At 35.9% G+C, this 24262-nt stretch overlaps 1 protein-coding gene across 1 annotated transcript in view; it reads right to left on the minus strand.

Moving 5' to 3' along the window:
• Positions 1-24262, minus strand: part of LOC134677139 (proclotting enzyme) — an 82495-nt gene that overhangs the window by 42257 nt on the left and 15976 nt on the right. The gene's annotated exons all lie outside the window — the stretch shown is intronic.

Genomic DNA, 24262 nt, shown 5'->3' on the forward strand with positions numbered 1-24262 from the left:
CAGACCGTGATGACATTCAATTTGACACAGAATATCGGTAGTTTAGTATTCTAACTGTAGGGTGACCATGCATGTCGTAAATAAATTAATAACTTTTTTTTTCAACACGACTAGATAATTAACGTTAACCTCACTAATACTGATACGAAACAGTTGCTTATAATTTACGAAATGCGCAGTGTTAGTCCTGCTCACGTCTCCTGAATCAACCTGTATAAAAAGTAAAATTTAAAAACGTAGTAACAAAGAGCCTATATAGATATATGTGCGAAATTTACAGAAAATAGTGCTATTTCAACTACTAATATTATCATAGTTTCCTGCCTGCTGTATTTATTTATTACTTCTAGAAATTGTGTGACGCTACTATTACTTAATAAGGAGAAAGAAGATGTTAGACTTATATCGACCGGGATATGGACCGTGATTACCTTTTGTATTATTTTTTAGCTCCGATATTTCGACGCAGTTTATATCCCGGTCAATATAAATCTGGTGAAACTAACCGTGAATCATTCAAACTGTTTAAAGAAGATGTTATTGTAAAGTTTGAAAAGTATTTTCATCCAACTAAATATTTTACTATGTAGTGCCTTCTAATAAGCACTACTATTTTAACACTAAGTATCTACATATTTATACAATACCTATTTAACATATTTCTTACAAATAAAAGGGAAAAAAATTGGCACCACAAAAGAACAGTTTTAAAAAGTAAACAACTATACTTGTCAAGTTATCAATCTTATCAAGTTATCAATCTTATCATTTACATGTACGACTTTCAAAAGTGTGTATGTATACATTTTTAAAGAAAAGTATTCTATTTTCGTATTTTAGAGAATGTTCAGTGTAGGTAAGAGGTTGATATAGTAGGTAAGTTACAATAATAAAATAGTTTTTTTTTTTAAATATTCAATGAGTGTTTGGAAATTCCTAAGTGAAATATATGTACAATAATGTTTACGTGTCTTTACATTATATACAATATGTACCTATGAACAAAGACCATTGATAAAACAAATAACCCATTCATGTGCAAGTAGTAAAATTTCAGTGAATAGAGAAACCTAGAAAAGGGGAGAATATTATAAAACAAAGTATATAAATGTAGGAAACGCTTTTTTTTTGTATAAAATGTATTTTAGTGCTGATTAAATACATAAAAATAATGTTCATTTACTGGGTTTTGCGGTGTTCATTCATTAGTTTTTATGTTCATTCATTAGGTTTTTAGGTATGTGTTGATAAATTCTTCTATAACTCAAAAACTATGACAATAATAAAAAATCACAGCAATTACTTTCTTGCTTATTAAATGAGGATTAATTAAATAGCAAATAATTATTCCAATAATGAATAATTGCTGAGAAATGATTTTTCAAAATTGGTAAATTGCTTAAGTGTTCATTCACTGGAGGTCTTACCCCACATAACATAACACACCACATCCGCGATTACATAGCTATTTGTTTTACAACAAGTTCATATAATTTACATGTGTTTTACATACATGTAAATCAGTTCCTATTACATATGCACTTGCATACCTACATAAACATAAACATTCACATTGGAAGTTCCTGAATACATTCGGTCGAGTTGAACAAATAGCCATTATTTACTAATGCTTTTTAGGGTTCCGTACCCAAGGGGTAAAAACTGATGGACCCTATTACTAAGACTCCACTATCCGTCTGTCCGTCTGTACGTCTGTACGTCTGTCCGTCTGTCCGTCTGTCCGTCTGTCCGTCTGTCCGTCTGTCCGTCTGTCCGTCTGTCCGTCTGTCCGTCTGTCCGTCTGTCCGTCTGTCCGTCTGTCCGTCTGTCCGTCTGTCCGTCTGTCCGTCTGTCCGTCTGTACGTCTGTCCGTCTGTCCGTCTGTCCGTCTGTCCGTCTGTCCGTCTGCCCGTCTGTCCGTCCGTCTGTTTGTCACCAGGCCGTATCTCATGAACCGTGACAGCTAGACAGTTAAAATTTTCACAGATGATATATTTCTGTGGCCGCTATAACAACAAATACTAAAAAGTACTGGACCCTCGGTGAGCGAGTCCGACTCGCACTTGTCCGGTTTTTTATTGAATCAAATACCGTAAAAAAGAATCTTCCAAACTGTTTACATTAAATTCATAAAAAACATAATATTATTCACATAATTTCATATAGAATCTTTACAAGTTTGTACTTATTTAACTTGCAATATTGTATGTAGCTATGTATGTTTGTATGAGTCAAATCTTGAAAATTAAATTTGGCATACATACTTTCCGGTTTCCGATGAAGCTAAAAGTTGTGTATGTAAATTGGATGCAATAATTGCAATATTATGGTACCGAGCTGATCTGCTGATGCACACCGGAGATGGTCAGCCAGCCATACATGATTTACATTATATCACACTTCCTATACAAGTAGTAGTTATGTATGAAGTAAGCAAATTAAATTACGGAGTAAACATTCTTATTTCTATATCCTCCTGAGGCCCCCGGTACAATTTTTTGTATACATTCCACAATCTATTCTGAACCTTCAATTATTAACAAAAGGTTCCAAATTCAACAACAAAACATCTGTGCCCTATCCCACAAAACTTTACAAGTGTACAATTCGACAAAATTATTAAATTGTAAACAAAAAAATGTACCACAATAATTACAAATATGTATTCATTACAAGTCTGCCGTATACAAATATGTCATTATTGCTAAAGCGTATCACAAAGAATAAAGGTATGTCACGACAGCTACATAATTGTAGAACTGTTGATTTGTAAATATACAAGCGAAATGTTACAACTACAAATATGTAACAATTTATTTTGCTTCTTTAATGTTGAAGGTAGTTTCACTTTATACGCAATACGCAAGAATTACATCAATTATATTTATATAGTGATCTTGATCTATCTACGAGCATTTACATACCAACTGACATTACAATGGATTTGCAAGCTAAACTGACCATTATATTATAAACCTCACAAATGAAAACAAAAACTTTAGTAAATTTAGTGATAAATTGACGCACACTATGTAAAACAAATGGAAGGAAAAAGTGCAAAATTTAAATGATTTAGGAATAATGGAGAAAGATTGGAAATACTTAAGGGACACTATGTGGCAAAATTGGAAAAGGCGTACGAAGATAAGCTCAATTTGGGTATACGTATTTTTTTGTCCAGTATATATAAGTATTTCGTAAATTAAATTAAAGCTAAGTAAAATTGGGATTATATATGTAGGTATATATGAAATTCATGACACCTAGGATCACTATGACTGCTACTTGAACTAAATATTTCATGGTAGGTATATATACAAAGGGTTGGAATCGCTAAATATGATAAAGATACTACTGCAATTACTAGTATTCGTATAGTAGCAATTGTAGCAAGAGGGTGCGACACACGTTTAATATATGTATAATTATTACTACAATTTAATGTAGCACAAAACAATTGTCAGCTACAAATTTGTACATTTTCCGGAAAAGATATGTAGCGTATGTAAAGTTTTGTGATACAACAAATTGTAGACTTGTGATACAATTTACATATTTGTAAGAATTTTCCACTACAAATTTGTTACTTGTGGTACGCACATTTGTATTATTACAAACTTGTAACTTGACACTTGTAAAATTGTAATTGTAAGTTTTGTGGGATAGGCCACTGGTCTCAGGAGGCCATGGTTTAACCGAGTTAACGCCTGCATACGATTATGAAAGGACATCTTTGCTTATTTATGAGTAATACCGTTATGCAAGATTGCATGGCCGGATACTGACTCAGACATGATTTCGGAACGTAGTTAAAGATCTTTCACAGAAACATACGGCTCGATTCTGAAAATGTATTAGATCTCTACTAGACCTCAACAAGTTACGATGTGGATAATTTAAAGATATTTGTAAGATATATATGTCAAATTTGACGTTTCCGCGATTCTGGAGGTCCTTTTTAACGATTTCGACAAGATAGATATGTCAAATTTGACGTTTCCGCGATTCTGGAGGTCCTCTTGAACGATTTCGACAAGTTATGACTTAGATATCCAAGTCACATCTAGTCGATATCTAATGTAAATCTAGTTGATCTCTATATCGTTTCTAGATCTTGTGATTATCTCGTTTCCCGAATACGCGTGATAATTGGTTAATATGGATTTGGTCATAATATTACAGTGTTTGGAACTGACATACTAAAAGTTGTCTTTTACGGGATAGTCACAAATATCGGCAGTAATGTGGCTGCAAATGTCACTACATTTTATCAAGTGCGACATAAAATAGTAGAAATTAAATAAAATGGAACTAAGAAAATTCCATACTAAATTGTTGCCTTGTTTAAGCATTTTACGTTAAAAATGTAACGCCCTCAATAATTTTCTAAAATATCTCATCGGTCTATAATGTACAAGTTGGCATAACAAAGTCACTTTTTAATTTGAATTGGACACTTTCAAGCATATTTTTGAAGTGAAAACTTCTTTAGCGGCGCTCGGGACTTTTTGAGGTGGGGAAAAAATGATAAACTCGAGACAGCGTAAGGCGATCACGTGACCGTAACGTTTAGATGACCACTCATTTATATAGATGGCATTTAAATCAATAAAGAAAAACTCAATGACATTACATGAAAAAGGTTCTAATCTTGTACGCTTGTACGGGTTGAAATACGAGGATCTCACAGTTACATTCTAACTTTATATCACTCAAATATAATTCAATAAAGCTACATCTTGATGAAATCGCTAATTTCTAGTACTGGTGAATAAAACTCAAAATATAAGACCAAATAGGTATATTTAGATGCGAGGTCTGCAAGGTAACTTTACAATTTCTATTCGAATTTTAAACAAATTAACGCTACAAATTTGAATTTCGAATTTTAAACAAGCTCACTGACCGTGACCAGCAATTTCGAATCTAAAGTTTTTCAATAGAAAGGAGGATGGGTCAAATTATACATAGTGCTGCAGACATTTTGGACTAGTCATTGAGTTTTCACTTCTGTCGGCACTCCCGGAGTGCAACTCGTTGTTTTATTTTTACTCTGTTATTATTAATTGTCATCTACTTTAGCCATAAAATCTGTAACTATAGGTACAATTATTTTACACTTTATATTTTTTTATATCGGTAATTTGTTCACAAAAATGCCAATTTTGCTCATATTATAAATAAAGACTTATTTTCAGATCTCTGATTCGTAAGACCACCAATATCACTCTAAAAATGGTGATCATTAAAATCAGGCAAAGACGGGGCGCTAACCATGTCCGGGTGGTGATGTCATACGCTCACTTTCGATTGACCGCATCGCTCAATGTATTTTGGACTCTATTCTTTGAAGTTAAAGTCTAAAATAAGTTTGCGACGTTGCTGTTATTTTGTTGTCTGAAAATTGAAGAATTGTTGTTTAACGCAAAATGGTTAATTTGATATACAGCCGTCCATATTCGAACAATGAGATATGTCAAATACTAGATATTAAAACGATATGGATTGGATATGTCAGTGTCAAACAAGTGTCAAAATTGACGTTTCTTCAAACAAAAACGTCACCTTTGACACTTGTTTGACACTGACATATCCAATCCATATCCTTTCAATATCTAGTATTTGACGTATCTCATTGTTCGAATACGGCTGACAGAGCCAAGAACAATGATCCGACGAGCGAGCGAAGCGAAGTTCTTACATTCAACTTTGAACACGCGGCTGGCTAGGGGTACATCCCGGCATTTCGATCTAAGCTGAACTATCAGAGGATAGTTTGATACACAATAACTTAAGTAAATTTGTTCTAATTTAAATGAAATTGGGTAAACGTGTAGATGAAGGCATTGTATTTTAGTCATTAAATTATGAGCAGGCTGGATCAAGTTATGGAGCTAAGACTGCTAAGAAAGCCTAAGAAGGCCAAAAGTTATTTGTCTTGCTATTCTGGTCATATTATTTGTAAGAAAGTATTGCAAATACATCGAATAATTTAAAACACGAATTTGCCTGATAGTTACATAATAAACGCGCTACAAACCTCAATTAGTTAATACCTAATCGTTTGTCTTTATCTGTAATTTTGACTTATATATTTGTAAGAAAGGGATAACATAATAACTAAATCAGGCCCGTAAAGTTTTATGAATAAGGCCCACTTGCACCATTCCACTAACCCGGGGTTAACCGGTTAAACCTGGAGTTGTTATTGTTACTAGTACAATTTGACACTAGGTTAACGGTTTAACCCTTTTAACCCCGGGTTAGTGGGACCGTGCAAGTGGGCCTAAGGGGTATAGGGACGGTGCGCGTTGGAGTGTCTGCCATCTTGTGGCCTGAATCGGAAACATATGTGCACATGTACATTGCCAAAGCAAGTGCTACCATCTATCGCTCTGGTCGGTACGTTTCCTTGTGCACAGTAGGTTCTGCCATCTTGTGGGCTACATCGGAAATATAAAAACATTTACGCCTCGCGCCAAAAGCTGACGGCTCCTATGCTGCCCCCTATAGTTCATGCACGGGGCCTATAGTATTTGTGGGTGTATTTACACATTGTACCGTCGCCATCAGATATATCGGAGCGGTCAAGGCTCTCACAAATATCTGAACACGCCTCTATTGTCAATGCGTTAGAGTGCGTGTTCAGACATTGTGAACACCTTGGCCGCTCCGATATATCTGATGGCGACTGTACCTATACATTCACTAGCCCCGACCTTTTTCAACAAAAACTGTTGATTCTCTTGACACAACTGGGGAGAAAAACAGTCGCTTGCGCACGACACGTTCACACGCATGCGCCATTACTCTAGCGATAGTAGTGAGTGGAGGGAGGGGGGGGGGAATAAAAAATCTTCCAAATGCAATCATAGATAACTGTTAAAAATGTTTCACATCATAAGAATGTTTTAATGCCCAATTCTGTAGACAATTATGTGACGTTATCAATGAAAAGGGACCTTATTGTCGATGGCGCTTACGCCATTATTAACAATGCTCCGATATAAAAACAATGCCGCGCGACGCAGTGCGGCGTAAGCGCCATCGTTAATAAGGCCCCTTTTGATAATGCCCCATATTTACACTGCTTTTTCTATCAATAAAAGGTGAAATTGTCGTGTTTGACCATACGGTGAGGAGTGAATATGTGGGACATACTGAAAATGTTTTAATATGGGGCCAACCCCAATATCGAAAAACAAAAACCGGGCAAGTGCGAGTCGGACTCGCGCACGAAGGGTTCCGTACCATAATGCAAAAAAAAAACAAAAAAAAAAGCAAAAAAAAACGGTCACCCATCCAAGTACTGACCACTCCCGACGTTGCTTAACTTTGGTCAAAAATCACGTTTGTTGTATGGAAGCCCCATTTAAATCTTTATTTTATTCTGTTTTTAGTATTTGTTGTTATAGCGGCAACAGAAATACATCATCTGTGAAAATTTCAACTGTCTAGCTATCACGGTTCGTGAGATACAGCCTGGTGACAGACAGACGGACAGACGGACGGACGGACGGACGGACGGACGGACGGACGGACGGACGGACGGACAGCGAAGTCTTAGTAATAGGGTCCCGTTTTACCCTTTGGGTACGGAACCCTAAAAATCAGCTGTTATATAGAAAACATTGACATGTGATTACCAAAATTACCAAAATGTATGAGGCCTAACATATCTACCACTCGGCGTATGGTCAAATATAACAATTTCTCCCTGTATATTATAAGCTTTCTCCGATGTGTTCAGGAACACAAATATTTGATCACACTCTCAATAAAATGTGATTTCAATTTTAACTAATACTGGAAATGAGGTCGAATCCAATTCCTTTGTTATTATTATTACGTAACGTAAACATTTTCACAGATAAGTAATCTGTTCTAACACATTAGTTTATCTTCATGCTGGCCGTAACTTGCAGTTTTTGAACGCATCATAGAGGGTTTATTTATTTATTTAAGAAACAAACAGTCTTTTATAGTTATATATAACACTGGAACTCTTCTTAAAACTAGACTTACAGTTTCCTTAATGAAAATATTTTAACATCATGTTTATTAAGTAGTCTCTAAGTATTAAGTACATAGTAAAACGGAGCTATTTGTGCGCGCAAAAACAAAACACAATAAAAAAGAAAAAACTGGGCAAGTGCGAGTCAGACTCGCGCACGAAGGGTTCCGTACCTTAATGCAAAAAAAAAAACAAAAAAAAAACGGTCACCCATCCAAGTACTGACCACTCCCGACGTTGCTTAACTTTGGTCAAAAATCACGTTTGTTGTATGGGAAGTTGGGAACCCCATTTAAATCTTTATTTTATTCTGTTTTTAGTATTTGTTGTTATAGCGGCAACAGAAATACATCATCTGTGAAAATTTCAACTGTCTAGCTATCACGGTTCGTGAGATACAGCCTGGTGACAGACGGATGGACGGACGGACGGACGGACAGCGAAGTCTTAGTAATAGGGTCCCGTTTTACCCTTTGGGTACGGAACCCTAAAAAGATGAAAATAAAAATATAAGAGTATTATAACAACCTTATGGTATTGTTACCATATTTTACAAACTGAATCTTGAAAAGGTTTATGTGTGTAGATAAATAATATTACAGAATTCATAGTTTATACGAATACATGACTATATTCTACGGACGCTACCTCACTTTCCCGCGCAACTCCATACAATTACCTCAAAATGTACAAATCGCTGTAATCGCCTAAATGTTACATACGCGGTTACCGTCCGTGACAGGCGCTTCACTTACACTCGACCTTAACTCGTCGGTGTAAGGTTTAAAATGGCTTGGAAATAATGTTGCGTACATTGGCTTGCGATAGAACTGAGTATAGTAATTTCTTTGTTAGCTAATAATATAGTTTCGTGAAGGTTAGGTTAGAAGGTTTAGAACTTTATCCGTCATTTTTTCTGTCATTTCTGATTCCATCATTCTAATCAATTCACTGTCAGTAGTAATGTCATTACTAGTGTCATTACATTGACATAATTCCAATACTGAAGGAAGATATTAAAAAAACCGGCCAAGTGCGAGTCGGACTCGCGTTTCGAGTTCCGTACATAAGTCTGACTCACGCTTGACTGCACATTTCTAATAGGTTTTCCCGTCGTCTTTGGGTAAAGAACTATTTTGTGTATTGTTTTTTCAAAATTTTAGACCCAGTAGTTTTGGATATAAAGGGGGGGAGGGGGGAATGGTCATATTTTGGTTATTTTCTTAAATAACTTTGAACCTATGTATTTTAAAATTAAAAATAAAGCATGTCCATCTTTGGGTCACTAATTTACATATGTGTACCAAATTTTAACTTAATCGGTCCAGTAGATTCCGAGAAAATAGGCTGTGACAGACGGACAGACAGACAGACGCTAGTGATCCTATAAGGGTTCCGTTTTCTCCTTTTGAGGTACGGGAACCCTAAAAAGTAATGAAGTTTATTACTTTTCGGTGAAGGAAAACATCGTGAGGAAACCTGCATACATCTGCGAAGAAATTCAAAGGTGTATGTGAAGTCCCCAATCCGCATTGGGCTAGCGTGGGGACTATAACCCAAGCCCTCTCGCGCTCGAGAGGAGGCCTGTGCCCAGCAGTGGGACGTATATAGGCTGAGATGATGATGATGATGATGATGATGATGATGACTTGCACTATTCCTTCGTACCAATCCCTACACTATCACTAAAAATGTAATTCCTTCAAAGTAATGACATTAATCATTATTGATAGTGTCGGGTCCTTATCGTCAGGTGACAAGCAAAAGTCCCTAATTACTAAAAACATTTTAAACAAAATTCGACCATCTTTTAGTACTAATATGGTTCCCTATGGCTATGAATTTGTGCCTCCACAAATTCATAGCCATAGTGAACCATATTACTCGTAATTAGTGACTTTTGCTTGTCACCCGACGATATTAGACTTGAAGGACTGTCAGACGCATTCGAATCTTCGTTATTTGATCTGTTTCCGATATGATACTTGTGTCAAAAGCAACATTTCTTTAACCAAAAACGTCACTTTTGACACTGACAGGATCAGTATCATATCGGAAACAAATCGAATAACTGAAATTCGAATACGCCTGTGTTTCAAATACGATAAGTTGTGAATTTGCTGACATATTAATTGATGAATGTTTAATGATTTGAATGAATAATAGTTTTACTGACAGATAAAACAGAAATCCACAACCTTTTTACCTTGACACCAAACATTCATTCAAAAGGTTTACGTTTCCTGCATTGTGGGAAACCCCTCGAAGTCAATGACTAGAGCGAGACAGCCGGTTAGAGCGAGAGGGCGTAGTGAAATCGTCTGCTTACCCAATACCGTGTTTGTTTCTAGTCCAGTCGACGTCAAAAATGTGTGTACACTTTTGCACCTTACTCCTTTGTAATAAGGCGGAAAATGTAAACATATTTTTGACGTCGACTGTCCAAGTGTAATTGATGTCACCGATTGTAATATCGCATGTAATAGTCATTTAAATTATATGCATGCAATATACGTAGTGCCGTATTCGAACTTCAAGATATTCACAAGAGACGACACGTACCAGATCCACAGCCGTATTCGAACAATGAGATACGTCAAATCCTAGATATTGAAACGATATGGATTAGATATGTCAGTGTCAAACAAGTGTCAAAATTGACATTTCTTCAAACAAAAACGTCACTTTTTACACTTGTTTGACACTGACATATCTAATCCATATCGTTTCAATATCTAGTATTTGACGTATCTCATTGTTCGAATACGGCTGCCATTCTAGATACGTTATAGTTTAGATATCAACTAGTTCTCTTTTGCAGCGCAATTCGGGCAACCAATATCACTTTTACGTTAGACAGAGTAAGATAATCTATTAGATGTGAATTGGATCTCTAAGTCATATCCTGTGGACATCGTTCAAGAGTTCTCTAGAATCGCGCAAATGTCAAATTTGACAGGTTAGATCTTAAACATATCGTTATCGTATCTTGGTGATGTCTAAAAGATATCTAATAGATGTCTATTTCAAAATCCGAATCGGGCCCGTAGTGATCGAATGACTTGAAGGATATAACAATAGCAAGATTGCGATTATAGTAGTGGTAATTTTATTTTATTCCTCCGAAAAGCTAGGGTTCCTATGATATGTAATATATAAATCTATAGATATTTAATTATCTCTAGATATTATTGTATATATAAATATTGTATGAAAGGACAAGTAAATACATTTTTTAATGAAACATATAAACTGACACACGTTTATGTCTATTGTATGGAATTTCATACAACTGTATGAAAGACATCAACGCGCTACTACATGCGCATGCGCGTGAGTCTATTGAATTGATGATATTCTATTTTGACTCACGACCCTATTCGAACGAAACTTATAAAAAGTCACAGCGATACGATACCGATCTGTTAGTGTCAAAATGTGACATTTCTTCAATCAAAAACGTCACTTTTAACACTGACAGATAGGTATCGTAACGCTGTGGCTGTGACATCTTATGAGCAATGTTCGAATACGGCTGTCGCAATACTTAACGGGTCTAAAATATAATATTTGTTTTAATTTGATTTATTTTATGTAAAACCATCATACAAATATTTTTTACTTAAATTACTAAGCACTTAAAATTCCATCGTCCGTTCCCACTAGAAACATAAAACAGCATGGAACCATACACGTATTTATTTTGACATTAAAATGCATGGCGCAGTTGCATAGTACCGTTAAGTTGTTGTAGCCGGTCAACTCTACTGCCGTTAGTGTGAAAGATTATTTAAGAGCCAACAGGAGTGGTCATTTCTCCATACAAACGTACTCGACTGTTTCCTCCGTGGGTTTTGAAGCTAGAGCAATGATTTTTTCAACACAAATTAATATTGTCAATATCTGTGTCGGACCGTTTAGCGTTTTTTGATATTTTTGTTTTTTAAGGCGCTAGAGCCTTTCAGAAATGTCGCACTAGTTTTAGGAGCCGCTTCCGTTAGCGAGGCGGGTATATTTACCTAAAATATTTAAATGTCCGCTCCTGTTTCCTCTTAAGAGCAAGTTTGGCCTGGCCAGCCACATTCTTATGACTAAGGTGTAGAGTTTGTGAAGTTAGGGCTTGTAGAGTTAGAAGCTTGGCTCTACAAGAGATCTGATAACTTTTTTACAGTGCGAGCCTTATGGTTTCGTCTTGACATGAAAGTGTTTTTGGTGGGATTTCACTTCTTTTTGTAAGTTGCTTATGACAATCTTCCATCGTCTAATTTAAAGGATTAACAGCCGTATTCGAACAATGAGATACGTCAAATACTAGATATTGAAACGATATGGATTAGATATGTCAGTGTCAAACAAGTGTCCTTCAAATCAAGAGTGAACAGGCACCTTCTGGGCGAGCTCGCTCCATCGTAGGCCACGTCTACGCTTCGGCTAGTCTGTGGCCATGAGTCATAATAAAATTCATAATAATAAAAAAAAAAAGTGTCAAAAGTGACGTTTTTGTTTGAAGAAATGTCAATTTTGACACTTGTTTGACACTGACATCTAATCCATATCGTTTCAATATCTAGTATTTGACGTATCTCATTGTTCGAATACGGCTGTTAATCCTTACTACGGCTGTTAATACGGCTGGTAGAAAATTGACTGTTGCAAATCCTGAAATACTTATCTGGGGGCATCTTTTATACAATTTGCTTTTTACTGATGCCCTGATTTTGAAGACTATCTTACATACCAAATTGCCGCTTCTAGGACTTCAGGAAGTACCCTAAAGGTTTTGATGATCATCAGTGAGTGAGTCAGTCAGTGACGTAATCTGGGTTTTTTAAATATGAATAAAATCTAAAGTATAAAAGCTATGCAATGGAATTTTTTTTATGCTTAATAAGTCCGCTACACTAATAAAATCGGCGGTATTTCTATGACAAACCAGTCACACTCGTACATCCAAATAGCATAACTAATGGATTCGAGTGTCGAACCATTTCCCAATCCTACCCGCCGAAAATATGTACACACATGTCGCAACCGCTTAAGCTTTCGTAAGCTTACAAAAGTTCGTCGACCCTTATGGGCTTTTGTGGTATTCGACGCATATTTATTATGTACGTGACATGACTATTCTGAGGAGAGTATAAGTTAAAGATAAACGAATATTTTATCACTACACTAGATCGTGAAGTTTCTCTGTTACTTTCTTCAAAGATTAATAAGAAATTGGCATATTATTCAGAAGATTGGTTTATCTAGAAGACTGGCAAGGAAATTTATACTGAGAAAGGATATGAGAAAGTTTCTTTTTTGTCAGGGGTGGAGGTAATCCTCATTGGATACTGCCAGCCGGGTTTTGGCAGCATGCCCGACTCAGCTGGGATTGCTCCAGCTGCCTACAGACTAAAACCCTCCACGCTGTCCAGAGTTATGTTGCTGAGGCATGATGTTATGTTGTCCAGTGATATGTTGTTGTATGCTGAGGTGACGAAAGGCAGAGGAGAATGGAAGAGAAAAACATTTTGTGCCGAATCCACATAACGTGGGATAAGGGCAGGGGAAAAAGAAGGACAAATTTAGAGGTACGCAAAAAAAGCTTAATTACTATACCTAAGTAGTCGCACCAAACAAAGTCTGCAGTGAATTTGATAGCCCACGCAGTGTAAGTGAGTACCTATACGTCATAATTTCATAGAAGTTTGACGTTTAAAATGACACTTGCACTGCGTGGGCTATCAAAATCGCTGCAGACTTTTTACGGTCTGACTATAATTTTCTGTCTGACTTAATATCCAGCTTCCTACTGCGTACTGTAATTGATTAGATTTGGATGTTTTTAGTTATTAATAGTTTTTAAATTGCTTTTAAGACTTTTAGCCCTCTGATGCTCGCGCGGGTTCGTACCTGGTGCAAAGGCTGGCCATCGCTATCCAACGTGATAACGCGGCAAGTATCATGGGCACCTTTGCACCCGGTACAGCCCGCGGAGGTCTTTTAGATTAAAATATTTTAATATTTAGATATATTTAAGTTACTTTTGTATGATTATTTATGTACCTTTAACCTTTTGTATAATAAATAAATATATATTTAGCCCGTTAGAGCTTTATTAATTGATTTTTAAACTATATTAAATATTTAGGTTACAGCGTTTTTCGATATCTTGGAATATTTGTAGGCGTGATGATGTTTTACACCTTGAGGCTTGAACAGATAGTGATTTTTTTACAAGCTTTTATTTAGTTTCACCTGACCGTTGTCTGTCTGTCTGTCTGTCTGTCTGTGTGTAATCAAATCTTGCAAGTTAAATTTGATCCACTTCCCGGTTTCCGATTGAGCTGAAATTTTGCATGCATGTATAAATCGGATGACAATGCAATATTATGGTACCATCGAGCTGATCTGATGATGGAGACAGGAGGTGGCCATAGGAACTCTGTGATGAAACAACGCAACCTAATTGTATTAGGGGTTTTTGGAATGGTCTCGATGAGTATTAATTGTCTGTCGTAAGAAAAGTACAGTCAGCGATAAAAGCTTGTACCAAAAATGACATTTTTGCCAAAAACTTATTTTGTTAGAAAGCTGACAACAATCATTTATGGTACGTTTTGTATTCCTCACGGCGGTTAAGTGAAAAAAGGAATTGTATGTTATTATTGCACAGTATCTGGGAGACCGAGCTTCGCTCTCCCAGAGATATAGTTAGTTTTTTTTAGCATTAGAAATAAGGTAAATAATCTTGATGTGTCTTTTAATTGAAAAACACTTTTTAAAAATAAGTTAAGGCAAATATGTAACAGTTATGAATCTAATACGATCATTTATATTCTTTTGCTTTCATAAGTAATAGTTTTTGATTTTTAAAAAGCGTTTTTCAATTAATAGACATGTCAAGATCGCTAACCTTCTTGCAAGTTCTTTCTAATGCTAAAAAATCGAACTATAGGACCTAGCTAGATCGATTTACCGCCCCCGAAAACCTAGAAACTTTCTTCGAAATCATTAGAGGCGTTTCCGAGATACCCGAAATATATACAATATACCTAAATAAATAAATAAGAATTGCTCGTTTAAAGATATTCAGAATATCTGGGAGACCGAGCTTCGCTGAAAACATATAAAAACTCAAAAATGTGCGTTTTCCGTAGCTAGATCGATTTATCGCCCCCGAAAACCCCCATATAGCAAATTTTATCGAAATCTTTGGAGCTATTGCCGAGATCTCCGAAATATATATACATACAGCGTGTGTATTCCATACGGGCGTATAATGTATCCAGTTATAGTATCTGATCTTACAAATCGCATACGATAATCATTTTGTTAAATAGTGTTATTAATTAGGTGTAATTATTTTTTTTAATCCTACCGAGCAGCAATGTACGCCGTCCACCTTAATTTGACATGACAAGTAATTAACTACTTGCCACGTCAAATAAAGTGTTTGTTTACTTTATTTTTATGTATTTTTGAGACAAACCCTAAATTAAAGAAGCATGATCGGAATAATCATGGCCTTAAGTAAATTTTTATTTTGCAGCAATAAATAAACAAGAATTGCTCGTTTAAAGGTATGAATATAAAGATTCTTTATACTTTTGTGCCACTTCCGCAGAATCCATTATATTTAAAAAGTCGAACATTCAACCAGTTATTAAGTAGGCAATATTGACATAGCAACATAACTGACCCAAAAACATCGGAAGTAAAAAACACTATCACTCAATACGGAACCAAATGATTACTCAATAGTATTACATAGTCGCTATGAAGCTTCCAACGAAAACACAACCTTAATGTAGGAGGTTTAGAGTCTATATTTACTTGAGTCGTACACTTTAGATGGACAAGATTATGCAATGAATTTTGCATGCTAGATTTTAAGGTTAAATTTTGTTTGAATTGTTAGATAAGAGTGCAATAAGATGACCTTTGGGTCAGTTTAGGTTAATTGTGCGTTATAGGTGTTATGTAAAGATGTGTCCTCATTGTATTTTGGGGTATATATGTCGGCGGCCGATCGTAAGATCAAGCAGATCGTAATGTTCCCCTGTGTAATGTTTTGACGATAGTCACATTAAACCAATATATAGGTAGGATAGGTTAGGTTGCTTCATATGCCCGAAGGGCAAGCTGCCCAGAAATAGGAGCCCCGCGTAGCGGGGCTCCGTCGACTCATATCGGCTAAGCTTCAGTCCTTGGCCCATCGGCGGAAAGTCGCCAGCCTGTCGGTATTCTGCAGGTTGCACTTTGGGGAGTGTGCCCAAGAGCTACACGAGCTTATTCCACCGTCCCCATTCTACCATCGGACTTTTAGACGCACGGCCGGTTTCCATCCTTACTTGGTAGATATTCCACCAATTCGCACGAAGCGCTTTGCTTCTACTTTCCTTATGCGCACTGCCAAGGAATGGAATTCCTTGCCGGCGTCTATATTTCCGTGTTCTTATAACCCGGCAACCTTCAAATCAAGAGTGAACAGGCACCTTCTGGGCGAGCTCACTCCATCGTAGGCCACGTCTACGCCTCGGCTAGTCTGTGGCCATGAGTAAGCCCATTCATAATAAAAAAAAAAATATTAGAAATAACACAAAAGTGGAAAAAAACGTCACAATATATAAAATGGCAAAAAATAAAAGAAACGCTCAAGTAGACTACATATAATACATCGGCCTTAAATGTACTACGGAGAAATATCTTCTTCTTCCTCGCGTTATCCCGGCATTTCGCCACGGCTCATGAGAGCCTGGGGTCCGCTTGACAACTAATCCCGATTTGACGTAGGCACTAGTTTTTACGAAAGCGACTGCCATCTGACCTTCCAACTCAGAGGATAAACTAGGCCTTATTGGGATTAGTCCGGTTTCCTCACTATGTTTTCCTTCACCGAAAAGCGACTGGTAAATATCAAATGATATTTCGTACATAAGTTCCGAAAAACTCATTGGTACGAGCCGGGGTTTGAACCCGCGACCTTCGGATTGCAAGTCACACGCTCTCACCGCTAGGCCATCAGCGCTTACTACGGAGAAATATATTTTCCTCAAATATCTCATACTACATAAATTTCATAATTCAACACCTAATAGTTATCACACTCGTTATCACCTAATAGTTAGCACCACAAAGTTTTCTTTCATGTCATTATAGAACAGCGGTTGTTTGTTAAAATTGTGTAACTATTACGACACGCGTAGGTGAGGTTGGATAATGGGTCGTGAGTTCGATTCCGGACAATAATAAATATTGGTTACGTAATATTGGCTGTCTGTTTGAGAAGCGCACAAGCGCTTCAACAAAACAATTCTAAAACAATTTAGATGATTTAGATTGTTAGGTTTGGCATTATGTCGGCCCCTGGCAAACCATATTCGGGGCCACACAGACTGATGTAAGTATATTGGCTCCAAATTCAGTTGTGTCTAGGGTAACCCTTATTTATTTAGAATAATTAGTGCATGTGCTATAGAGTGATGATGAGTGAGTTAAATGTGTCGTTTATGTTTTCGATGTAGCAATTGCTTTTGCAAAGTACATGTGCACATATATTTCCGAATAAAGCCACAAGATGGCAGACCCTCCAACGCGCACGGTCCCTATACAACGTTTTCATTCGGGACCAAAAACACACATTAATTTCTTTTTAGTAAAAGTAAATTTAAGTCAGATGGAAAATGTCATTTCTTCTCAAATTAAAAACAAAATATCAACTTCGTAAAACGTTGACTCACATCAGGAAATAATCAACACAGCTGGTACACCTGACCTGCCTTGAACCGTTCTGTCAAGGCTTTGAGGGCATTGCCAGTTCGGATCTATCTTTCATTGTGTTGTATCTCGTTTTTATTTGCATTGTTTAGGACAAAAAATGAGGTGAAATTTGAGTTTGAGGCGTTGAGTCGGTTTTCTGAGTACGTTTTTGTGCGTCATAAAATTTTTATGTTTTTTTTATGAATGGGCTTACTCATGGCCACAGACTACAAATTGTTGTTTGTTGTTGTTGTGTGTTGTTGTTGTTGTGTAACTCCGACAAGAAATTTTAATTTAAAATTAGTCACAATATTGAGTAGGGGTGATCCATTAATTACATCAAACATTTAGGGGGGGGGGGGGTTCAACAAAATGTAACATGTTGTGACAAGGGGGAGGGGGGACTCACGAACTTTGTGATGTCACTTTTACTTCATCAGTAACCAAAAATTTATTTAATTTTTTTTTATTCGCTGTACAGTTAAATAACAAGTTTTTGGAACGATAATCGTTTTTATTAGTTGAATTTTCTTTCACTATCAGGTTTGGGTTATAAAATTTCTAACATTTCAAAATAGATTTGAGTAATAATTAATAATACCTACTAAACTAATTCGAGTTGTCGATTTCGTTGAAAAAATGTGACGGCACACCAGTGTCCACCCTCCCCCCCACCAGGGTTTGCCAAATGCGAGTGTGACAAGGAGGGGGAGGGGTAAAAAAACCTTGAAATTCGTGTGACGTAATTAATGGATCACCCCTACGGGTGGTGCATCATTCAATACTGATACAAAATCTAACCGGACGACCATGAACCGTCACGATCTGCTGTCAAGGTTTTAAGAACATTGACAATGACAATGCATTTGATTTGGATCTTTCATTGTACTGAATCTGAATGCATTTCGTTTAAATTTTTTTTTTTTTGAGGACTATAGCCCAAGCCCTCTCGCACATGAGAGGAGGCCTACTGTGTCCAGTAGTTGGACGTTTAAAGGCTGAATTATTGTAATATATTTTTTTTAATAATTTTTAGGGTTGGTTCGCTTTGGGCAGGTAATAGCGGAAGCCTATTACTATAAGACTCCACTATCCGTATATGCGACTGTCTGTCTGTCATCAGGCCATGTTGATGACTCATGAACCATGATAGCTAGACACTCTAGACAGTTGAAATGTTGACAGATGATGTATTTCTGTTGCCACTATAACAACAAATACTAAAAAGTACGAAACCCTCGATGGGCGAGTCTGACGCGCACTTGTCCGGTTTTAATTACACTTTTGTGATATTGAAATTGAAACTATTTGTTCATTTCATACCGTTTTACCGTAAAGGTAAATAATTTATAGTTATTCATAATATAAGCGTAACTGCTCATTCAATTTAGAATAAATCCCAAATCATAAACATAAATACATACATACAAACCAACAAAGGTCAAACTTTCAAACACTCACAGGAAAAAAAGATTATCAAAAAAACACGAACAATGCGCAATAATTTCTAAAGACGTGGGACCGAGCGGCGCCGGGTGAAAACCTAGTTTCACTGTGTCACAAAACAGTGAGAACCGTTTTGAAATCAAAACAAAATGGCGTAACTCCTCCCAATGTTCATGTCGACGTCAAATATATGTTTACATTTTTCGCCTTATTACAAGGGAGTAAGGTGCAAAAGTGTAAACATATTTTTGACGCTGACTGTACTTACGACAATTTGTGTAACAAAGAAAGTACAGCAGAAACGAAAGTGGACTTTGAAGTTAATATAAATACTATTGTTTGATAATAATTGCATAATTAATTGAGATTTAATCGTGTTTTGGCTAATTGGATGACATCTGTCACATCAGATGAGATTATTTATTTAATCTTAATTGCACAAAAAATATTACAATACAAAATACGGACTTAATGCCAGAAGGTATTCTCTACCAGTCAGTTTTTGTTTTAATTATTATTATTTCAAACAAGTTAAACAGCATAACAGTAAAACTACCAAACCACTGCTAACTTACACAGAAAATTAAAGAAAAATAATACTATATGTATACAGTTCATCACAAATTACAATACCTATTGACATCTAATAAAAGTGTGAAGACATCTAATAAAAGTGTGAAGAGATGAATGTGCAATGAAGCACATTGTTATCAGTGTTCAAAAAATATACGATAACTGTACATAAGCAGTTTTATAAGATTCTTAAAGAAAATAAAAAATTTTTTTCGTCGATTCATACAAAAGTAGAAACATTAAAGTACATAGTTTATTTGTTTTTCAAGATGGCAACATTATTATTGAACTCTTCGTGCTAAGTTAGATATCCGAGCAAGCGAAAGATTCCAAAACTAAAATAGGAGCGTGGCGATCTAATCTTTTTGCTGGGCTTAATTTTAAAAATAATTGAAGTTATATATGCTTGTACGGAATTTTCTGCAATTTGTACATTGTTACTTGTACCACGTATTTATTACTTAAATGTTACATTTATAACATTGCAAAAAAACTATAATTCGACGAGTAAGGTTTAAAATAGATAAAGTACCTACTTCGTTAGTCCCGTAACTTCGTTTTTATACAAAAAATGGTTTAAAAACTACTTCCATTGAAATGTAGTACATGAAATGGATAACTTCTTTTTAGCAGTAGCAGTGCTATGTTTTTTTTTTCAATATTGTTTGTACGAAGTAAATACAACGCAAAAACACTTAAAAACCATACAAGTCTTATAAAAAATAGGAAGAGAGCACCTGTCAACTTTACCAATATAGTTACAACTTTCAACTTTATTTACTTAATACAAGGTTGATATTAGCTTGCAACGATATTCGGAAATCTAACTTGTGTAGCGAGAAATTGCAATGAATTTTAAACTTTATGGCCACGTGATTAGAGTTTTAAATTGCATGAAGGAATAATATTGAACTAGTGCGTGAGAGTATGTTGCGTGTATTCAAATAAAGGACATTCGGTTTTCCAACAAAATGTTGGAGGCCAATTCTGATTTAGCATTTTTTAGGGTTCCGTACCTTTATCTCTGAAACTATTGGGTCTAAAATTTTAAAATAAATATACAAAATTGTTCTTTACCTATAAATGACATCATCAACATCATCAACATCATCAACATTTATTCAGCAAATAGGCCACAAGGGCACTTTTACACGTCAACATTGAATTTACATCAAAGCAAAAATAATAACATCAACAATTTTATAAAATAAAACTAACAATTCAATCTAACGTATTACAATTACTAAGAGATGTATATGGTCTCTTAATGTCGAATTACATACAAAATACAGATAAAAAAACACACACAAAAAAAATCTATCTGACAGGAAAACCTATTCGAAATATGCAGTCAAGCGTGAGTCGGACTAATTACTTAGTTTTGGCAATTCACTCACGTTTCACATATAAAAAATACATTATTAAAAATTGGGTAATGTACGGACCCCTTGGAACGCGAGTCCGACTTGCACTTGGCAGGGTTTTTTTTGGTTTTGATACCTTGACAATCGCACGTTGATTCGACCCCGCGTGCTTAGCTCGTGCGCACTTATTGGGGTTACACAGTGATGGAATATTATATTCGGCCCGATATGAACAATTTTTTTAAACAAGTATATTATTGTCTGTAAAGTCAGTTTACGGACGATAAATATTGCGTGATAATATTGATAATGTCATAAGAAAACATAGATGAAATATTGCCGTAACGTTACCATGGATATCTGTCCACAACGTGACACTTTTTCATGCATGCTACCGGTGTTCATCGATTTATAAGACGTTATCACGTCATAAATGTCACTTTTGACACTGACACACCTAATCCATATCGTTTCTCGATCTATTAATTGACGTATCTTAAAGTTTGAATTGGCCAGTCAGTCATTGAGCTCTAGTTATACTATATATTGATATTCTAGTTCAGAGTTTCTTAAAGTGGGGTCCACGGACCCCTTAGGGGTCCGTAGCATGTTTATCAGGGGTCCGGATTAGGTCAGTTAGCTACCTACTACAGGTAATCTTATAGTAAAGTTGACTACATTTTATAAAATTTTATTTTAATAGTTATTTGTACAACAAGAGATCAAAGTTTGATATTTCTTCGAGTGCTTATTTTGAGTCCCGTGCAAGCGAAAGATTCTATAATAGATTCATGAGCGTAGCGAGTGAATCTAATTTAGAATCTTGAGCGTAGTAAGGGATTCAAAAGCGCACGAGATGTAAATAACTTTGATCTCGTGTAGTACACAAAATTTTTCACCCTAAGCAGTGAGAACATACCTAGAGGGACAGAGATAATAGAACCCAAGCATATCGAACTTGTATTAGACCCCGCATGTTGAATTGAAATGACATTTGACTATAAAGGTCACTTGAATGACATTTTGCTCACTGTTTTTAAGAAGCAAAGTACCCTTGTTCGAGCTGCTGAGGTGAAAAATATTTTTGACCGGGGTCCGTGGAATTGTTTAAAATGTGAAAATGGTCCGTGACTGCAAAATGTATAAGAAACCCTGTTCTAGTTGGTTGGTGCTAAACTATAACAAATTCTTGTTATTTAGAACAACCTCTAGTATGTTTGCTTAACACCGAAATAAGGCCAATACACACCAGTTGCAAACAGAAGGGCTATAACTCATCGCGTACACATGCGTGCATACATACAATTATACTAATGTATGATGATTATATGTCAGCTGTCACTGCGTTGCGTGTTAATAACATAATAAATAAATGCTATAATATTTATGTAACATATGCAAGCGTACTACATTATGTAATATAAATATGTTATGCAGGTAAAGCCTAGTCAATCTGGATAGTCCGTCTGTCAGGTAAGACGGTCTATTTGTATCTTGATATATCTATTTTTTGCGCCCTACAGCCGAAAATCATCATCTACATCAAGATTTTAATTACAATATCAATCCACAACACAGGCTTCGTCATATTTGCTTGCTACACACAAAAATAGTATCCGCTACATGCTTCGACAAAAAAAAACAAAAATTTTTTTTTTGTTTGTTTAGGAGTTTATTTATTCTTAACATCAACACTGGCGGTTTATGTAAACGTACAAATAATTTTTAAAGGAATTTTTGCTGTAGGGCGCATATATCAACATACAATAAGCACGTTATAATAAATAATAATATAGGAACCTGTTAGTATAGGAAAACATACTACCTAAGCTCGATATTGTATTGTGGTTTGTGAACTAGATGACTATGTTTATAATATAATATATATACATAAAATACATCCATAACTCAGGAAGAAATATATGCCATTACCAGAATTTGAACCCAGGACCTCCTGCTGCGTAGGCGGGCCTGACTACCGACAAGGTTAGGAGGCCATAGAAGTGCATTAAAATAAAAACAAAAATAAATTGGTAAATATTAAACACAAAGTAAGATTCTCTGCACATCTTCATACACAAAACAGTATTTATAACCATTCAAGACCATTTGACCTACACAAAGCTACCCCGTGCCATATCCACTTTCTACTTGCATTGCACAATCCAAGATGGCGGCCAAGATGGCGTCTGACGTAACAAGACGTAATGCGCTCAATCGAGATCGAGGTTTTTTGTCGCGATTCGGGGTCGGCGTTTGGTCTCATTTCCGGAAATCGGATGTAGATTAGTTTGTGGTTTTGTTTTTTATTTAAAATCGGTGGTTTTTATAATAAATTAATTATGTGATAAGGCTGATGGTGCTCGACGCGGTCCCAGTACATGTCATCTTGAAACTTAAGTCATTGTCAATAGAGGTGACAGCAGGGTGTCATCTATTGGGCATTAGCATGTCGAGCACTACCTACTACACCTTACTCCTATTTTATTGTAGATATGAGATGTTAGAGTCTGTGCGGAAATAGACACATCGTGACATGTAGGTGAATTTAACCTAATTATTTTATGATAAAAATAATGCGAAATAACTTTTGATAGGTATGTTTTTTGGGTTTCTCCTTCTTCCTAAGGATCCTATTATTCCCTAGGGTATTACCAGAAATTTCTTCGTATCTATTTTAACTTGTTTTGCGTTCTAATTACATTTAAGTTAACTATGTAGGAAAAGATGATCGCTTGCCTCGTAATAGGCAATCCGGTGGGAAAGGAGTTATATAGACGCTCCGGAGCTCCTGTTCTCCTGTTACATATTTTATTGTATTTATTTATACATATATAGAGATCCCATTCAGGGATAAGTTCGCCTTTGTTGTATTTAATTGACTCTGTAACTGTGTTTCTCGTGTTTATATTTCTATGTACAATAAAGTAAATACATACATACATACATACATACATACATACATATATATTTCGGGGATCTCGGAAACGGCTCTAACGAAATCAATGTTTCGACGGGTTTTCGGGGGCAAAAAATCGATCTATCTATGTTTTATCTTTGGGAAAATGCGCATTTTTGAGTTTTCATATGTTTCCCGTGCAAAGGTCAGTTTTACAGA

This window comes from Cydia fagiglandana, chromosome 25, assembly GCF_963556715.1.
Source record: "Cydia fagiglandana chromosome 25, ilCydFagi1.1, whole genome shotgun sequence".
Lineage (NCBI taxonomy): Eukaryota > Metazoa > Arthropoda > Insecta > Lepidoptera > Tortricidae > Cydia > Cydia fagiglandana.